A 15,414-nucleotide genomic window follows, 5' to 3' on the forward strand; every position below is an offset into this window, starting at 1 on the left:
TCCCAAATCAGCACTCACAGAGTTAGCTATTACTCCGATTACTATTATCACTATTGACTCTAACTCATCCTCAGTCACACAGCCAGAAAGAGGCAAAACCCAGATGCAATCCCAAGTCCCTCTGCCTCCACTGATGGCCTTTATCATACAGGGCGGTCTGGGGCTTCTCCCACACAGAGATTTCTAGAAGCTTCTGAAGGGGTGTGCTTCTAAAGCAGGAAGTGGTCAGGTGTGGCAGTGGTGGGACACTAGAGAGACATGGGGGTAAAAATTCAGACCCACAGTGTTCACAGCTGATGGTGAGGCAGCAAGAACCAAGGAGCATGGTAGGACACCAATTAAATCCTTCCCTGAGATGCTGAGGGCCAAAATTTGAACCAAAATTTGGACTTACAAGCTGAATGTATAAAAGGAAGATTCTGGAAGAAACTTCCCAGTCCCCATTTATTCCCTTCAGGGTTCATTGAGAATTATCAGCAATGATCTTGTTTATGTGCTTGCATGTTAACTACTTGCCTCCATGACACCCTCTAAAACACCAGCTCCATCTTCTTCAATGATGTATCCCCAGGCCTGGGATGGACCTGGCAGACAGGGAGGAGGAAGGGCAGGGAGGCCAGAGGACATGGAGGTTGGACTCCAAACAAGAAGTGATGACATCCTGAAGTGGGCAGACCATAGCGATGGAGAGGAGGGTGCTTAGGTGAGCTCGTTAGGTGTTTGGTGCGCAGCTGGCCAACAGAAGGGGGTGGAGGAAAGCCCGAGTCTGCTCTGAGACGTGATCAAGGCCCTCCCTTCCACAGTCATCATGCTGAAAGATGCCAGTGGAAAGAAACGTTTCAGACGACCCATCAGAATGGTCAACATAAGAGACTCGGGGTAACTTTAACAGGAAATGTGTCTAACTGATCTGGGAGAATTATACATTTTATTGCAATTTGTAAAGATAATAGTAAGTGAAGAAGAAGAATTCCATGTTCCTGGATGGAGTGAGTAAATGATATAAATGGGTCGGTTTCTCCAAAGGAAGTTAAGGGTTTAATGCAACCATGATCCAAATTCTAAGAAGATTTTGTTGGGATCCTCTTAGATTTTTGTAGAAATGTGATTCCTAGACTCACCTAGAAGAATAAACAAGTGAGATTATCCAAGACATTTCTAGAAAAACCCAGAGCAAGGGCGATGAGGAAGAATGCAGCCCATCAAATACTAAACACATGAAGAAACTAACTAACAAGACACATAGGTGAATGGAGCACAAAACCACACACTACGTGATAAAGGAAACATCGCCAAAGCACCAGGAAAGAATATGCAGTAGACGGTATTGAGATTATTATTCAGAAATTAGGGGGAGGGGCATCAACCCTACCCTCAAAGAAAACCCAAATGGATAGAAAGAGTGAAGTATAAACAAACAAACCATAGGAAAACAGTAGAAAAAAATATGTTATTTCCCAAAGTTAGAGTAGGAAAAATTTTATATGTTCAGAAGCATAAGAAAAAGAAAATTTGGTTTGACACATTCAACTTCAAAAACTTTAATAGACTGATGAATCACAGACCTGTACCCCTGAAATAAATAATACATTATATGTTAATTTAAAAAAAAATTTGTGTATCAGAAAGATGAATCCCCAAAACTGGAAACAAATCACCCAGACAGGGGAAAATGTCTGCATTGAAGGTAACAATGGGTATCATTCGTATTATACAAATAGCTCATGCAAATCGATGAGAAAAACTGTCTCCAGTAGACATCGGATAAAGGAAGTTGGTGAACATGTCATAGAAGAAAAATCTAACTGGTAGGTAATTATATAGAAGTTTACCCCCAAGAAATGAAAAAAAAAGCAAAATGAGGTATCTTTTTCCAACGATTTAAGTAGCAAAATAATGAGATTAATGGTAATAATTGTGCTGAGTCTGGGGGAAAGGGAATTTTCCCTTTGTGAAGAGTTGTTTACTCAGCAACTTTGGTGAGCATCACAGGACTAGGCACTGGGAACACACAGACACATGATGGCTCACAGAGCTCACTGCCCAGCCTGGGAGAAAAGGAAGAGATCTGGGCATGTGGGGGCTTCCCAGAGAAGGGGTGGCAGAGTTTGAGGGAAAGGCAGATGGTGAGGGGCAAAGACATTGCAGGCCCTGGGGTGGCGAAGAGGACAACATATGGGGGCAGAGTCCTCAGCCCAAGTCCCACCAGAGTGTGATCCCAGTGTGTCTTTCCAGCTTCTCTCCCCCACCTGCCATGTCCCACTGACCTGCCAGCCACCCTGAACTACTCGGTTCTCCCTGCCAAGCTCCCCCTCCATGACTGCATTCAAGCTCTGCCTTCCCCCTGCAACACACAATCCTTCCAGCTACAGCCCTAGTCAAAATCCTTCAGGCCCAGCTCTACTTCCTCCACGACACAGCCCCCTCCTCTGTGTGTCATTTACATCTCCTTCATGGCCCTTTATTCGTTCATTCATTCATTCATTCATTCGTTCCCTCATTCAACTAGCTCTTGTGGGGCACCTCTCTGTGCTAGGCATCGTACCAGGGGCCAGAGATAGAAAAATAGACCAGACCCAGTCGTTGCTCTCAAGGAGCTCCTGGGCCCGATCATACCAAGCCCATGGTATAACTATTTGTGAACCAAGTCTGTTGTTCCTAACAAGACACTTAACTCCTTGGATAGAGATAACACCCTGTGTATTTCCCCCATGCAGTTTTTGTGACACATGCATAACAAATATGTCCATCCGAGTTGGACGGAACTGGATTGGCGAATGTTGGCATATATTATCCCAGCCAATATTCACTGCCCCTGTGTGGGGTGAGGTATTGTTACTGTTGTCCCCATTTTACAGATGAGGAAACCAAGTCTCAACGAGGTAAAGCACTTGATCTGTGGTCACCAGCTTGTATGCAGCAGAGCTGGGAGGGTCTAACCCCCAGCCCTCAGTCTTTGCCTCATGGTTCTGTCCCTTACTATGTGACAGGAGCAGAGAATGAAGAGGAAACCCCAGATACTGAAGAAAGGGTTACCTAGACTTGAGGGGTAGGATTCTCACTACGTGGAAAGTTCAGAAGAGGCACATGTGTATCCTCATAGAAAAATCTTAGAAGGGTTTTATCACATGGCCTCTGCACAGATGACCAAATGACCAGTAAAGATTTGCAGATGTCTCACAGAGCAAGCCCCATGGACTGGGTCACAGAAAGAGTAGCAGGGAACTCAGGAAAACAAAGATAGGAAGACCAACCCAAGCCCTCTCCAGGGAACTAGAGGAGAGAAGCAGAAAGGATCACAGAGCTCCATGGCCTGTCTTTGTTTGACCTTTCTGGAGAGACGTCAGCTCGGTTCAAGGAGAGCTGCAGAGTAATGGCTTCACCTCTAAGAGATACTATAGGTAAACAGAGGTTAAGGTGACTGGGGTTTTTGCGATGGCATGATGGCAGATGTCAGTGAAATGTAATGGCCCCTTTGCTTCCGAGAAGTTAATATCTATTAATGGTCCCATCCCACTGATTCACTAGGGCACAAAGATCCTGTTCTTATGCCAATGCATTTGCTGGGCCATAAAACATGCCCTCCAAGACACTGAGTGTGCCCTTCTGTCTTTTTCTGTGTTTCTTCCCCAGTACCATGCAGAGCCCCAGACAGGGCATGCTGTATTGCAAAGAGGTGCCAGAGACTGAAAGTTCAAGAAAAGAGCCTCCAGAAGAAGGATCTTCTTTCAGATTACCAGGCAACAGTTGCAGCTCTGGGATCCTCCTTCCTTGGCGGAGAAGAGAGAAGTGGCGTGGTCAGTGCCATGGGATCTGATTTAGGGCCCAAGGATGGTATCTTTACCCACTGGCCCAATACACAAACTCAGATGCTAGAGCTGGGGGGCCAGGCAAGCAACACATCAGAGTGCAAGAGGCCGGCTGCGAGAGACAAAGAGGGCTAGTGGGGTCTGTGGCAAACCGCAGAGCATGCGCTCCTCCGGAGGTCAACCCATCCTTACGCAACTCCATTGATTGTTGCCATGTGGAAATGTTGGATCAGCATGGCCAGATCTCCCAACTTTTCAAGAGAAGCCAGACTTAGTTCCGGATTTTTATGAGAAATCTGATTTTTTTTTTCAAATGTTGGCAGCAAGTTTAAAAATGTGAGCACTACAAAACAAACAAAACACATCTGCAGACCAGATTTGGCTGGTGGGCTGACCGCTTAGGACCTCTGGGCTGCAGAGTAAATGGGAAAGCCATGCCTCTAGGGGGTGCCAACGTCAGAGGAGACAGGATCTCCTTCCTCTGGCAATGGCAACCCAGGTCTAGGGGAGCAGGAGGGTAGCAGAGAACCTGGGAAGCAGAAAGCAAGGAGTAGCAGAAGCGAGTTAGAGGCTCAGTGCCAAGGCCAGCTGGGGCTTTTCTCTCACTGTCTATGGGCAAACAAGCTCATTAAAGGACACCGAAGAGAAATAAGATGACCAGAACACAGGATGAGATTCCACTGGCAACTCCACCACCATCATCACCTCCTCTCCCTGGACACCACAGAAATAATGACCTGCAGACCCCACTGTCAACAGCCCCCGAAGAAATGGGATTTTGCTCTGGCCATCCTGCAATCAGCCACAGGTTAGCACAATGGAAGGCAGCAGGAGTCTCATCCCAAACACACTGGCAGGACCACCTGCCCCTCAGCAGGTTGCATCTCCAGCTCTCCGGGCCCAGCCCACTTGTCACTGGTGCTCGGTGGCCTTGGAGGCCGTCTCGGCTCTCTAAAACTTCTCTCTCCTGCCCATGGTTGTGTGTTGTTGTTTTCTAAGACAGGACAAAGGGAGGCCACAGACAGGTTTCTGCCAACACCTAGGGGAGCCCACTGAAGGGTCTCGGGTTAGGTACAATTTGAGCAGAACATTCTGAAGTTCTGTGAGTCATCAAATGAAGGAGAAGCCAAAGATCCTCTGGTTCTCTAACCAGCTGTGCATGCAGCAGAGACCACACGTTTAGTCTCCATACATTTCTGGGATTACCGTTGGCAAAAGAACCGAGAGACACATCCGTGGCCCTCAAGAGGCTTAGAGTGCAACCCTTCATTTTACAGATAAGGAAAGTGAAGTCCCGTGAAGCGAAGCGACATGGTCAATGTCTGTCATGCAGTGGCTAAAACTCTGAAGTGTTTTGGCGCTGGTTTTGTCCAAAAACAACTGAGTTCATTATCACGCCCAAGAAGAAAATACTTGAGTAGCAAATGCATTTGCGACAGAGATCAGGTTCCAGCTGTGACAAAATGCACACATCTAGAAGGGCCAAGAAATACAAGAGCAAAGGTGCATAGCTTTAAGAAAACTGAAAATACTAACAAAATATTTAGGGGGTGATTTCCTTATTGATAAAAGCATCCTTTATTTTGTTAAAAAGGATTCACCACAGGGTTCTCTTAAGTCAGGAAGGGGAATATTTTTTATATCTAGGCCACTGATACTAAAATGATGGATTGGAAGGCAGCCTAAATAAGCAAGCCTCAAGGATGGTTTATTTCATGTCATTCTGCTCTAGAGATCTACTATTTAAGTTAAAAACAGGAAACATAGAATTCCATTCAATAAATACAAACAAAGACATACCCAGTTAAAGGGCAGCGAGAAATGGAATCAGATTATGAAGAACCAAAGAATGACGTCTGGGGAGGTAAGGCAAACTCTTTCTATTAGACAAAACCGAGGGGCAACGATTGGGTCCTCCTCTGATACAGGCAATTCCCAGCTCTCATGAGGCTGTGTTCCCAGATCCCATGTATTAAGATGACTGATGGGAACCCAGGAAGTATTTTCTCATGGAAATAATAGCAATGGCAAAGTGGGTGTGAGGTTACCAGGTGTGGCCCAAGACCAAGTTAACCCAAAAGGGACTGCCTCCACAGCCCCACCCCTGGGGGTCTTCACTCACCCAACACCTCCTCAAAGAGTCCTCACTCACCCATCACCTCCTCAAAGCGGAGGCTGCTCCATTATTCGTTCTTCTCAGAGCCACAGACACAGACCAACCTGCTTCCATCATAAGTTTTTTCCTCCACCTACCTCCCTGGGGCTCTGTTGTCAGCCCTCTGGTCAGCTCACTTTATACTCTCTCCTTGGGAGATTCCTGCTACTCTTAGGACTTCCACAGCACCCTACCTAGGGAGGCACTGCAGGCAGCCAGAGGAGGACCCTCGAGTTGAGGATCATGATGGCAACTCACGCATGGCCGCCATGATGGGTCAGGTGCAAGAAGAGGCAAAAGCAAAAATAAGGCACTGTGTGGCCCCTGAGAAGAGAAGCCAGCTTTGCTCCTTTCTGTCCAATTTCTAGTCCAGTCCCCAAGAGGCTGGCTCGTCTCTGTTTCTGTCTGTAGGTGGCCCTGAGAATATATTCTTAAGTAAATTCTTTACTTGGGCTATCTTGAGTGGGATTCTGTAAGTTGAAATGGAGAGAACTTGGCCTACAATGCCAGGTGCTAAATCTTGTTTGTCCGGGCTTCTCAAGCTAATCTCCCAATTTTGACTCAGGCTCCCGGATTCGAGGTCCATGAGGGGCCCAGGATTGCGGCTCCCTGGACAAATGCCCGAGGGGGGTCACCCCCCCTCCCTCACCCAGCTCTGCACCCCACTGTGGCCCCAAGTGGACTTCCCACCCAGTGTCCCCAAATTCTGAGAAATGCAGTCATAATAAAAATCAACCTAAAGGTGAATTTACTTTTCCCAACACTTGAAGTTCACAGCGAACTCTGGCTTCAATCCAAGGTATAAATCAGCCTCTGAATGAGACCCCAGGGAATGAGATGATAGAATCCTTATGTTGAATTCTTTTTTCCTTCCCAAAGAACAGATGTGCATTTTATCAGATGCCTCTTTATCATCTCAAATTATTTTACTAAACTGAAGATTTTATGGGCAGAATAGCGGCCAGGCCTTGCCCAATTCCTGCCCCACAGTCCTCCCGTTTCTGGCTGCCGACTGCGGTCTGTGGGCTCAGCCCGCCCTACACTGTGGCCAGCCCTGTCCTAAGTCGGGCGGGGCGGGGGGCGGCGGCGGGGGGAGGTAGATATAGGGAGTTTAGGCTCAAATGGGAGGGTCTCAGAAGCATTTCACCTTTGACCGGTTTGGATCCGTGTGCTCCTGCCTAATTTCTGACCCTTGTCTTCATTTTATTCTCTCAGGCCAAGTCTCCAGCTTATTGTCCTCCCTAATACCTATGCCCCAGAAGGATTGGGAGTCCTTGCCTTGTCCTCCCAAGCTTGCAGCACAAAACTGGAACTTCCTGTGAGTTTGACTAAAGGTCCTTCTGATGCTATTTGCCTGCGTCTCGGCTCTTGCCCTCCCGGGGGCCCTGCTTTGTCCCCTGGCAGGCCCCGTGCCCCAGGCTGGATCCCCAACACCAACTCCTGCCTGGATGACAGCTGTCACCTGGGGCCTTCCCTCTGCCTACTGGATCACGCCTCCTCTGGGGGGTTGGTGGTTGCCCCACACCAGCAGGGGCTTTGGATCCCACGTCCCACCCCCTCCAGGCTACCCCATTCCTCCCATACTCTAAAACATGACCATAATCACATCCACCATTAAAGCTCCATCTCTTGAATGGCAGGAGAAAAAGTGGGTATCCTTGGTGCTGAGCACAGAAGAGGTCCCCAATTAGCATCTGTTACTTGAAGGAAGGAGGGAGGGAGAGAACACTGGTGTCATAGGGTCAGCAGAGCTGTGAGGCAGACACATGCCTGAGTAGGAGTTCAGCAAGTAAAGATCAAGTTCTACACCACAGGGGCCAGGAGGAATTCTCAGAGGAGGGCAGGGATGGCGGGAGCAGCTGGCTTGGCGGGGGGGGGACGGCAGGTCTGGGGGGAGAAGGGATGAAAGGAACCCTGGAGGGGTGAGCAGAATGCCAGCACGCCCTCTCTGGCATGGAAAAGACTGCATTTCCATCTGGGAATCTATGTGAGGAGCCCCGTAAAGAAAGCTTTTGGCCACATGGCTAAATGATGCCCTTTTCGGACACTTCCTGCAAGGTGATCGGGGCTTGCCCAGCCCGAGGCCACCACCCCCTAAGCATTTCTTTCATTGCTGGCACCCCACATTCGGGTGCAGTCCTAACCTCAACTGACCTCTGGGGGGAGCAGAGGAGCAGGGAAGCACGGAGGCCACCAAGCACTCCTGAGGCTCGTGGCCCCATCCACAGACCACAAGCGTTTGTCTGGCATCTTTCACGTGCCAAGGCTGATGCTGGAACAAAAGAAGACGAGCCAAGGCCAAAGACGAGTCACAGCTGGGACAGGCTGGGGGATGCGGCAAGGCACACCCTGAACGTGACCTGAGACAACAGGGAGGGCACGATGAGATGCAGCCCTAATGGTGCATGGAACTCTTCCACATCTTTCCCCGTCGCCTCTCAAGAGTGCTGATGGGGAGATCGAGTCTCCCCGGCTCAAGGGGACAGTGTCAGTGGCGATGCCAGCAGGTGTTTCTAGAAGCAATGGAGGGTAGGGGCTAAAAGTAGGGCCTTTGACCTGAGAGTTAAGTCCTAATCTGGGCCCTGCCAGTAATCTGCTGTATTAGAGTTACTTACATACCTCTCTGAACATTAGCCTTCGTGTCTACACCAACAGTACCGACCCCCTAGAACCTCTGTGTGACGGTTAAATGAGATCATGTGTTGAGACTCTGTAAGACATACACAGCAGACAGCAAATGCCAGTTAGTAGTATTCTCTCTGTTGTTGCTACCGGCGTCCGATCCATTTTCAGGTCTCTTTCTGGCCAACTGTGAGATCCTAGAGTTTGACTCAGGAGGACTGGGGAAGGCTAGGGAATTGACCGAGATGTCCCGTGGGTGGGTCAGATCCCAGTGGTGCCGGCCCAGCTCCGGAGACCCCAGGGAGGGTGCTGCAGAGTACGTACAGCAATGAAAAAGAATTCTGGGGCATAAGGGGGATGTGGAGCCTGAGACACAGACGTGGGCCAGACAGGAGCCCACACAGGGGCAGCCACGGTGGCTATGACTATTGGGCACCTGCCAGGGGTCAGACCCTGGCGTAAGTGCTTTCCCTACCACGCCTTTCAATCCCCCTGCAAGACAGGCATTAATAGCCCATTTTACAGATAAGGGATGAGTCACCCTGAGCCCCCCAGCTAATCAATACAGAGCCGGAGAGGAAAACCGAGGCTCACCTGACTCCACTACCCAAGCCTTTCTACACTGCAGTTCTGCAAGGTCCGGATGTCCACATAAGAAGAACATCTCATGCGGCTATTCAGTGGGCGCACTGAGACCAGGTGACGGCAACGTGTGCCACTCCAAGTCATGGGCAGAGTGAGAAAAGGAACTCTAGGAGCTGAAGGGTCTGCCAGGTGGGAGGGCCCCCATGGTTCAGAGAGGAGGCCCAGAGAAGGGAGGCAAGGTACCCAAACCTACATCTTTCACGCCTGCTATTTCATTCTTTTGAACTCAGGAGCCCAAACTGCTGGGCTTATGCAGACGCTCACACGTCTGGGAGGAATTTAGGAACTGAGGAGTTAGAGGTAGGTCGGTGTCTTAAATAGAGCTGGACATGGCCCAGTGGCTCAGAATAGACAAGACGGGGCCATCAGCTTCCATCAGAGCCGATAGGTCATTACAACCATCTCCCCTTTCCAAGTCCTCATGACAAAGCCCAAGAAATCACATCCATCATCCGGATGGAGGTAACGGTGAGGTGAGACTTTGTCTCCAGGTTTCCAGACATTTGCGAAGATAAGAATTTGCAGTACTGGCGTCCTGGACTCTTTAGGGGAGATACAAACAAACAGAAGCCCAAAACATCAACCACGTCGCCCTGCACCTTGTGTAGTTAGCAGAAGAGGTGGCTCGGGCCTTGGGAACGGGGCTCTCGGGCTCGGGCCCAGCGCATCGAAGAAGACACAAGACGGTCGGAGAGTGTGTGTGTCCCTGCGTGTGTGTCCCGCTAAGTACTTCCTTCACTACACAGCTAATCCGATTAGCTGCTTTAGGAGACTCTGCAATGTTAATTCAAGGGTCCCATTCATAGAGCAGCTTGGCCCACGGCTGCTCAGAGCTCCCATTCTTCTTTCTGCAAATAAAATGCACACAGAAGGACTTTCTCTCCCCGAAGAATGCCCTCTCGCCTCCTTGCCCCGCACACAGCCAAAATGCCGCTGCCACTTCCCCTGGTAGCTCCCACGGCAGGGCCAGGGGCCCGTCTGGAACTGGGGAGAAAATAGAGCTCTTTGCATCCCAAGCACAACAGGAGGCTAATTTTCACAGCACTGTCAACCCAGGGGGCCTCCCAAGCCGGCAGCCGTGCTGAGCGAGTTGCGTCGTGAGAGCGCACCAGTCGTAGGGCCCTGGAGGAGTCGTTGGCTTTCTCTGGGCATTCAGTGCTCTTTCTGCAGAATGGGGACCTGGAACAGAGGGCTCAGTTGGAACGGAAGGCTGGAAGGAGAGAAACTCCGGGCTTGTATAGACACAGTGTCATTCTGTTTGGCTGGAGGACAAGGAGAGGGAAGGGGGCTGGATATGTAGGTTGCAGACAGAGCGCGGACAGCCCAGACCAAGGTCAGACTCAGCAGTGTTTCCGCTAAGTGATAGGGAGCCATCAAGGGTTTTAAGGAGTGTAGCTGTTGTGGGGGTCTCCCAGGACTGCTCTAACAAGGTACCACAGGGTGGGTGGCTTGAAACAACAGAAATCCATTCTCTCCCAGTTCTGAGGGCTAGCAATCTGAAATCAAGGTGTTGGCAGAGCCATGCTCCCTCTGAAGGCTCTAGGGAAGGAGCCTTCCTCACCCTCCTGCTAACCCGGAGCGGCTGGGGCAATCCTGGCCCTTCCCAGGCTCGTAGATGCTTCGCTCCAGTCTCTGCCGCTCTCTTCACACGCCCTCTTCCTCCTCGCCGTGTCTATGTGCTCTCCTCTTCTTATAAAGACTCCCATCGCTGGATTCAGGGCTCATCTCAAGACCCTTAACTAATTACATCTGTAAATCCTCTAGTTCTACATAAGGTCACATTCTGAGGTTCCAGGTAGACATGAGTCTGGGGGGACATTATTCCACCCACTCCAGTGGTTGCCAGGTCAGGGCCAGGAAGATTACCTGGAAGCAGGATGGGGAAGGAGGGACTAGAGGCAGGGAGACTGATTCCTCTAAGTGAATGATGAGGATGCTCCCTGCTTGGGGTCCCAGCAGCTTTTTTCTGTGGCCAGTGCAGCACCCCATGTGGGCTCATAAACCAACCCAGGCACAACCCTTTGCTCACCCTTTGGCCCAGAGAGGCTGCAGCCTACCTTCCAAGGGATGGCAAAGGAATGATTACACGCACCTCTGCTGTTCTCTGTTCCTTCTAACTGGCAACATGGCAGGCAGGTTGGTCTAGCAGAGGACCACATGGGAGCTGGGAAAGCTGGTTCTAGTCCTGGTCTTCCCACTCACTGAATTTAGGACTTTGGACACATCTAGGGCAATGATATTGTTTCATTCTGCAGCCAAGAAAGCAGCTCCAAACTCACAGGAGGAACCAGGGAAAGAAGGCCGCTGGGGCTACACTTCAGGGGTCTGTGCCCTCCCCACTCTGATTCCCCTCCAGGGATTCAGCGCCCCCTCCTTGAACTTCCTTCCCTCCCCTAAAACACAGGGGCACTAACCAAAGCTTGGAAATGACATAACCTAAATCTAAGAATACATCCTTTCACACATTTGGAAGCAGGAAGATGGAGTAAAGATGTGGTTCCTTTTTATTTATTTATTTTAACCTAAGCAAATGTTTAAGAATCAATGCACAAAGTTGTTCATAGCACCATTGTTTCTAAAAGGAAAAAATTACAGGAAGAAAAGGGAAACACTCTTCATGTCCACCTGTATGGGATTCGTTTGATGAATTATGACAGAGTTGGGCATTAAGTGTGATAGACTACAATGTACTGCATGAAAAGATGTCTATGAGGTGGTGTTAATGGAAAGATGCAGATTGCACAAGAAGGTGTTGAGAAAAATCCCTCCTATGTTTTAAAAATATCTGTATGCTCACAGCCTGAGCCCAGTGAGGCTGGAAGGAATCCAGCAAACAGATAATGACACCGATCCCTGGGGCTGGGAGAACAGGAGATTTTTACTTTCTACTTTGTCCAATTTTGAGTTATTGGACTTTTTTTTTTTTTTAACAGCTGGCAGTATTAGTTTCATCAGCAAAAACAATAAAAATATTCCCATTCTGAAAATAAAATAACTATTCTAGATAGATGCCAAGTACTATTGGCCCACAGAGAAAAGTGATCAGGATAAAAATCACTTTGCCATAAAAGCACACCAGGAAAAAAAAAGAAAAAAAACAACAACATTCTGAGCTTGGGAAGGAGGAAATACCACGTAGGTATATGTTTCAAAGGCCTCAAACCCAAGCTACCAATGTTCCCTCCATCACACAGCAAATTTCCCCTGTTCTCCACATTAGCCTAAACCCTCCCAGGTCAGTGCTTTCGGCAGATACTACTACTAAGAATAATGAGGAGGTGGCAGAGCTGATATTTATTGAGCACTTATTATTAGCCAGGCACTGTGCTAAGCACTTGATATGTATTCTTTTTGTCCTTATAACATCACTATTCCCTTTTGATAGATGAAGAAACTGAGGCCCAGCTCAAGGATCCAAACCCAGACAGTCTGATCCTAAAACCCGTGACTATAACCAGTGCTTTAACCACTCTTCTGGAAGCAAAGCCCTGTTGGAGCCCTTGATCGTTTAGGCCCATAGGAGATGGTTCCAGGCTCTGCCAATCTCCACCAACCCCTTCCTTCTTCCTCTCCACCCACGTTGGCCAGTGCCTTGTACATACAGGAGACTGGGTCACCTCCAAAGGGATCCAAAGACAAATATGATGTGGTCTCTGTCCTCTCCTAGTTCACAGGGAGGAAGGAAAGAGAAGACTCAAGTTCTTAGACCAGAGGCTGACCATGTTGGCCTTGGGGGAGTGCCAGGAGGGAGGAGAAGGCAGGGCTGCTAGGCTTCCCTTCATTGCAGCATCCTGAGGCAACCTTCTGGGCATGCGACTCTCCAGGAGCTGGCCTACAGCTGGCATGGTGGCTGGCCACTCCCAGCCTCTCTCAGGGGTCTCCCACTCACATCTGCCAAGCCCCATGCTGTGCCATGGCAGGTCCCCCAAGGACAACACAAGGATCACTGATTGGGGTGACCCTGAACGTTCGTGTTGGTGGATGAGCACCAACTCACTGCTGTGCTGGTCCAGAGTATGGGAGAAGGGTCCCCAAGCCAGAGAGACCATGCCCCAGCCCCCGAAGTCCTCATTGGATCTTGCATGGACACCATTCCTGCCTTCCAAATCAGTACGCACCCACACAGAATGCAAATTGGTGCAACTTCTTTGGAGAACAGACAGTATTTACTAAAGCTGAACTTACGTAGCTTATGACCCAGCAATCCCACTCCTGGTTGCCCAGTGGAAATGAGTGTTTGTGTCCACCAAAAGGTATGTATAAGAACATCAGTAGCAGCTTTATTGATCATAGCCCAAAACTGAACGGTCTAAATGTCTGTCAATAGAAGGATGACCACGCTAGCATTTGATCACACGAGAGAATACCACACAACGAGAGAGAGCGAACTACTTCACTCAACAAGGTCAAAAAGCTGAGTGAAATAAGATAGACACAAAGAATACATGCTGTGTGATGCTATTTCTGCAGGTAAATGAGTCTGTGGCTGCTGTGGGATGGGTATTGACTAGAAGGGGGCACAAAGGAGTGTCTGTGGTTCCGGAAATGTTCCATGCCTTGGTCTGGGTGGGGTTTATGTGGACATACGTAGAAGTTCCATCATCCTGTATATTGGAGATATGTGAAGTTTGCAATTTTTAAGTAATATTGCAAAAAAAAAAGTTTTAAAAATTTTAACCACACAGAGATTACAATCAGGTCAACTTCTCTAGGCCTCCAGGTAAGAACTGGTTAGTTGGAGTGGTAGAATTATGAAGAGATGCTTCCTTTTGTTAGAGCTCAATTAAGGTCATATATATTGGTGTGAAAAATAATTTGGCTTGTAAAAAAACATTTAGAATTCAAACAGACTATTCAAACCACACACGAGAGGCCTCAAAACTCCTAAGAAATTATAGTTATAGAACCAGACACCAAAACGAAGCTCTAAAGGGCTAAACTGTTCCTCCTTCCTCCCAACCTTTGGCAGTGGGGTCCCTCTGACCTCCTGACAACCTTTGCCCTCTTGCTCTCCCCTCATCCCCCAGCCCCTGGGGGGTGCTTGGACTTGGCCCAGTCCCTGGAGCTGCTCATATTCCTCATGAGCCATGGGAGCTGCCCCCTTACTCTGGGCACATTCCCACCCACCCCTCTAACAGGCACCCTCACCATCTACCCCCACCAACCTCGGCGGGTGCATCTCTCTATCACAGCCTACCCCAAAGAGCCACCCTCCAGTGACTCGCAACTTTCCGAGGCTCCCCAAGTAAAGACAGGCCCTCTCATACTCCCCGTGTGGCTTCCCCACTGCCTGAAATGTGTTTTCTCAATTCTTTACTTCAAGGATTCATTCTCATCCTTCAAGACACGATGCAAGGGTGTCCATTCCCACAATGGCTTTCCTGGCTCCCCTATGTAGGCTTCTTCCCCTCACTCTTCTCTCTTCCCACTTCTCTTGGTTCATTACAGCCCTTGCCGTGAGGAACTGCAGTTTATCTCTTCACCTGTCAGTCTTGTTCCACTAGAGAGGAGCACCTCAGTGATAATATCTGTCATTGCCTGAGAACTTGCTATGTGCCAGGCACCAGGCTAGCCCATTACCCTGGGACTTGATCCTCCCAAACCCCTGTGGCATGAGGGATGGTTTCATCCCCATTTTGCAGATAGGAAAACTAAACCTTGGAGATGATAAAGAGCTTGCCCAGGTCTAAACCGTGTCTGCCTGGCAGGAATGGTCTCCCTGAAGGCAGGGGTCCCATCTTACTCCTCTTTTTCCAGCACTGCACTTGGTCACGACAGGTGCCCCAAAAAAGGGTACAAAGCTCAGTTACGCAAGAGCAATACGTTCTGGAGATCTGCCACACCACCCTGAGCCTATAGTTTATAATACTATTTGTGCACTTAAAAATTTGTTAAGAGAGCAAAGCTTTTGCGTTCTTAGCACAGTAAGTTTTTAAAAGTCTCCAAAGAAAGGAAAAGAGGGTGTGGGGAGGGGCGGCAGGTAGCAGGGGCAATGTAGCCTCGGGCACATGTGAGCCCTGGTCACCAAATAGCCAGCCAAGGTGAGTCGCACCGGCCCAGCCGCCTCACAGGGCAGCCCCTTTGCTGCTGCTAAGAATAGGGATTCCCCAGAGCTGAGGCGTCTGAGCCCGGGGCGGGGCGGGGGCGGAGAACTCAAGAGACTAGTCCCACTACTATTCCCCC

General features: G+C 49.2%; 1 protein-coding gene across 1 annotated transcript in view; it reads right to left on the reverse strand.

Moving 5' to 3' along the window:
- Window positions 1–15,414, reverse strand: part of TLL2 (tolloid like 2) — a 116,772-nt gene that overhangs the window by 77,147 nt on the left and 24,211 nt on the right. The window lies entirely within an intron of this gene.

The sequence above is a fragment of the Mirounga leonina genome, unplaced genomic scaffold (assembly GCF_011800145.1).
Source record: "Mirounga leonina isolate KUSES-001 unplaced genomic scaffold, KU_Mleo_1.0 Mir_114, whole genome shotgun sequence".
Classification (NCBI taxonomy): domain Eukaryota; kingdom Metazoa; phylum Chordata; class Mammalia; order Carnivora; family Phocidae; genus Mirounga; species Mirounga leonina.